We start from the raw sequence: 6000 nt of genomic DNA, 5'->3' as shown, positions 1-6000 counted from the left end.
TACCTTGGGTATGGGGCTTTAACCTTGTCCAGATTCAGCTCAGTTACTCCCTCTTCTGTTGAATTTAATGCTTTTTCTTCTTTGCAAAGTGGAAAACAATCGTATACTGCTTTGATCTACTGTGCTAATGGAACAGGATTAGAATTGGCTCTAGTTTGAGAACTCTCACATGTATTTTTCAACCTCAGTGAACCATGCGCAGAAATCATTCTCTTCCCCTCTAAAACTTGGATCTTGACTGGTCAGGTTTGGCTTGGGACATCAAAGTTCCCTCTAAAGTAGGTTTGATCTCTCTGAGTCAACTGATTAAATGCAAAGCCTTTCCAGTTCATTTATGGCCTAATGCTTAAGAACATGTACTTTAGATTCAGACTAAATTTGGTTCAAATCCTGGCTCTATTGAGTATGAGCTATAAATTTGGACAAGGTATTTAATTGCTGTAAGACCCAGTTACCTAAATCTCTATAAATTTGAAATAATAGTATATGTGTTGTAGAGTAGGATAAAGGAAATAGGTACATGAAGTGATTATTACAACGTTTGGTACATAAAAAGTACTTCAAAATGGTAACTTAAATAAATAGGTAGCTCATCCTAAATATGCTGCAATAAAATTATAGCCCGTGTTTCTAAATTCTCTCTCTTCGTCCTCCAAGATACTCAGTATTTCATCGCTAGCTTAATCATTTTAAAATTGTGTTTCTGCTCTGTTTTTAAACTTAATAATCCAATGACTCCTAAATAAGTATAGAATGCTTCCTAATTTTACTCTCAGATAAATAAATAAAGTAGAATAAATGCATGGAGGTTTTCAAAAGTTTTATGAAAGACCTATAACATTGCCTGCAAAACTTCAATTTATAAACATAAATAAACTTTGAGAAGGAAGGGATCAGTTGTGTGCTGGTAAATGGCTAACTGCTAGCTTTCACTTAAAAAAAGAGAGAGAGAATGGGGAGGAGAAGGGGGAAAAGGGAAGGAAGAGGGGGAAAATAAGCAAACAAACCTGACTTTATTGTTGCCTATTTCCATGGTTTAAATACTCCCACCACTGCCTATTTCAGGCTACTAACACCAGTTGGTTCACAAAATTCCTGATAATGTTTAAGAATTAACAATTGCAAGCCAGCATGAAAAATCTATAATATACATTGGAAGAATCATTTAGTTTTATCAGATTCTGAAAAATATCTATGACTAAAGAAATGTTGGCTTTTAAAATAGAACACAAACACCATCACATCACTTCACATACCCCTACCTTCAAGGTTTTTGTTGTTTGTTTTATTGCCTTTTCTCTTTTCCCTTCTGAAACTAAATTGGTTTAATTCATAATTTTCTACAATTATACCTTTATCGTATTGTAATTGCTGTGGCTAGTCTTACATATCCATTTCTATCGATTCAAAATATAACTAATATTCAAGTCCTGTGAAGTCACATCCTCCCTTTACCCAGAATGCTTCACTCGCTTTCCCAAGTTTATGTACAACTATTTGCCATTGCTTCTTCCTTGTTTTATGTATCTACCTATATTCTCTTTTGACACTATGTGGAATACTCTGCATTTTCTCTTATGCTAAAATATATTTTTTCATAAATACTTGATGTAACCTGAGATTCTAGATCATTTTTTTAAAGATTTTTATTTATTCATTTGAGACAGATACAAAGAGAGAGAGAGAGAGAGCATGAGCAGGGGGAGAGGCCAAGGGAGAGGGAGAAGAAGACTCCCCACTGAGCAGGGAGCCCAGCATGGGGCTCAGTCCCAGTACCTGGAGATCATGTCTTGAGCCAGAGGCAGACACTTAACCATCTGAGCCACCCAGATGCCCTCTAGATCATTTCTTAAAGAGACATTTGTATGCCAACTCTTAAGTATAAATAAAGGATGTAAGGTTTGTTTTCTATTGTGAAATTTAAGTATGAACAATTAATATTCCCTTGTTTATAAAATATCATACCTTTTAAAATAACATTAACATTAGATTGATATAAAGCATTTTTTGAACAATGATAATTTTTGGCATTGTAAGAAGTTTGTGGGAACAACCGTATAGTTTGATTATTGACAAAAATGTTCAATGTCAATATTATCATGCTAAAGAAGCAATAGGGACACAATGCTGGTTTTCCTTGTTTATTTTTTAAATTCAGTTGTATTTTTTGTCTTAAGTCCCAGATTTCCTAAAGACTTATACATTAAAGAATATCATGAATAATTGGTTGCAAATATATAATATAAAAGGAATTTCATTTATAATAAAAACAAAATAAAGTATTTGTCTAGGAACAATGTTAACATGAAGAATGAATGTGCTAAATTATATAAGCTATAAAACTTAACTAAAACCAAAAAAAATGTGAACAAATGGAATATCAGGTTTTTGAGAGAAAGCCTAAAAGCTGCCAGCTTGTCCATTCTTCTCTAATGGATCTAAAATTTACAAAGAATTATTCTTAGAATCTTACAAAAACTTTGTTTCACAAAAAATAAATACATAGTCAAATATATTTAAGAATTATCTCTGAAGGGTTGAATGGAATGAAAAGCTAGCCTTACCTGGTGTTTATGTTGCTTATAAAACAAGGATAATTATAATTAAAATTAGGAGGAGTGGACAGTTGTAAGCACATTTTTATTTATTTATTTATTTATTTATTTATTTATTTATGAAAATATATTTTTAAAAGATTTAATTATTTATTTGACAGAGAGAGAGACAGCAAGAGAGGGAACACAAGCAGGGGCAGAGGGAGAGGGAGAAGCAGGTTTCCCACTGAGCAGGGAGCCTGATGCAGGGCTCGATCCCAGGACCCTGGGATCATGACCTGAGCCCAAGGCAGATGCTTAACCAACTAATTCACCCTGGTGCCCCGGCAAACACATTTTTATTTTTAACTCTTCAAAAGATAGTTTCTAAAATGACCAAATAATATAAAAGCAAGGGGAAATCTTATGCTAATACTGTGATACAGAGAAGAGAGACATCTATATGCCATTCACAAATAACTAAAGTTTGAAAAGTATATGCAGAGATATTGTGGATTTTTACAAAACCTCTTCAGACAAAACACTACTGTGTTATAAAAAGAGGGAAAGAATTGAACATACCTCTCTTAAACATGAACATCACTCCCTTAGTTCAAGGAGAAAAAGCTAGGGCCTAATGAAATCATGGAACAGAAAAGAAAAATTACTGAGAGAACACATTTTCAAGGGACCACAGGATGAGAATCGAGAGAAGCTAAACCAAAATCAACCAAAAGCATAATGGTAATAGTGTTGCCATAATTCAGCATTCCTTGATATATTGAATTCCTCACTGGTGGGACCAAGAAAAACACATCAAAATGCCTGGCATAGTCACATTTGACATGTAAGATGGAGGTTAAGACAAATTGAAACATTGAAAGAAAACGGACACTGGCCCACTTTCTTCATAATTAAAGAATAAACCATGTCCTGATTTGGCCTAATTTTAAAATGTTTGTGATGATGCTAAAACTCCGCTTAAAGTGAAAATCATAGTTTTAAACATTATTCTTGGTAAAGAGAAAATATATGTATATATAACACATTACTCACTAAATTCAAGAAATTATACAAATAACATTTTAAAACCTTAATGAAACATGACTGAGGGTATAATAATGATCAGTGATAAAAGTTGATGCTAAACAAAATCTGCCAAACTGGTAAATACAGCCAAGGTCAGTGGGTATTATAGGAAAAGCTTCTTGCTCGTCTCTCAAGGAAAATTAAATAAATAAAACAAATGCATTTAGAATTATGTAGATAAATGTGGCTACAGCCAAATTTGGCAAAGAATGTAAAATTTATAATAGATTTTAGATAGAAATGTGTCACAATCATGGTAAGGTAGATGCTTTACTAGGAAAGCAATATAGAATAAAAGAGAATACATAAATTCTAGTTTGACTAAACGAATAAGATATTTAAGGTATACAATATAAAAGGAATGGAAACTTTATTTTAAAATCCCATTTTAAGGTCGCAGAGAACAAGACTGTGATATTAGCATCAAGATAGAAAATATTTCATGGAACAGAACAGAAAGTCTGGAAAATAACTTAACACATGTGGTCAAATGATAGACAATTGTCTTTTCAACAAAGGGTGCTAGACCAATTGGACATCCATATGCAAAAATACAAATTGAGATCTATACCTTGTACTACATACTGCACTTAAATTAAAATGGATCATATACCTAAATATAAAATCTAAAACCGTTAGATTTCTGGAGGAGAGCATAAGAGAAAAATCTTTCTGACCTTGAGTTAGGCAAAGTTTTTTAAATATGACACCAAAAGCATGATCCAGGAAAAAAAAAAAAAAACAAACAAACAACAGCAGCAGTAGCTGCAGCTGGTTTTATCAAAATTGAAAGTTCTCTTCAAAAGATAATATGAAAAAAAAAACAAAAAATAAAAGCCATAGATAGGAAGAAAATATTTGCAAATCATATGTCTGAAAAAGGAAGCTCATCCAGAATGAATAAATAACTCTAAAGACTTAATGACAAGAAATCAAACCACTTACTTAAAAAAATGGGCTAATTGTTTGAATACACACTTTATCAAAAATATATATACAGATTATCAATAAGCACTTGGAGAAATGTTCAACATCATTAGTTATTTGGGAACTTAAAATTAAAACAACCCTGATGTACCACTATGCACATATTAGAATGTCTTAATTTAAAGGCTTGCCAGAATATGGTATTAGCAAGGATGCACAGCAACTGGCAATTTGTCACTGCAGGCGGGGCTATAAAAACAGCATGGCCATTTACAGCCGTAACTATATATATATATATATATATATATATATATATATATATATATATATATATATAGTATATATATAATCATATATATATATATATATATATATAGTTATATATATAACTATATATATATATATATAGTATACCTATATATTGTATAACTATATATACATTTATATATTGTATAACTACATTGATATATACACAATATATATGAACTGTATATACTGATTTATATACTATATATATTGTATAAATATCTCTTTCTATATATATATATCAATTGTAAAGCACAAGGTAACCATAAGCAACATGATCCACATGAAAATGAAGCAAATAAATTAAGGTCATAACAAATTAAGATTAAGAATATAAAGAAAAATTGGCAATCTGATAGGTATTAATTATGAAAATGAATTTAAATGGATTAAACCCTTGTATTAAAGCATGGAAAATAGCAAATTGAATGAAGAAGAAAAATTCGACTATATTATTTATAGGCAAAACCAAGTCAGGCAAATTTGAAAAAGAAAGCCGAGGTACAAAGCTGATATCACATAAGGTAGAATTAGATTAAATAAATAAGACAGTAATTTTCTATGGATAAAGCACTGATTTCTTCTGCTTGATTATGTTTGGTTGAATACACTTAGGTGCCCATTCCATCCCAATACTGCACTAAATATGACAATAAAGGAATTAGAAAAGGCAAGAACCTACAAGAAACCTCCCCCCAAAAAAGGAAGTTTCAATATAAGACAGATTTTTGAAAGTGGAAAGGAAATAATTATGTTTTGTCTTAAAAATCCAGAGAAATTGGAGCAAACAATCTGCATGGTAAAGCAAGAAGCAAGAAACTAATAGCTTAAGAATTTAATGGACTTGGATGACATCTAAAAGTTTTACAGACTGAGCTGAAAATAGGTAGTATTAGACTCATCCCCCATAGCCGTGGCATATCACATAGTCAAGCAACTGCTCCTTTCCCATCCTGACTAAAGTACATCACATTTCCACATTTGAAGGTTTCCCTAGTAAAATAGCCAAGCCTATTTTATTTCAGGAAATCCTTTTACTGGACAAACCTATCCAAGTCCAAGTCCTGAGAGGCTCCAATCAGATTTATAGTACCTCACTCAAAACAGACAAAAATCTGACTCCTAGAGATCTACAATTCTGTTG

The sequence above is a fragment of the Ursus maritimus genome, unplaced genomic scaffold (genome assembly GCF_017311325.1).
Source record: "Ursus maritimus isolate PB19 unplaced genomic scaffold, ASM1731132v1 scaffold_6, whole genome shotgun sequence".
In the NCBI taxonomy this organism is placed as follows: Eukaryota; Metazoa; Chordata; class Mammalia; order Carnivora; family Ursidae; genus Ursus; species Ursus maritimus.
Note: the sequence above shows the minus strand (reverse complement) of the source record.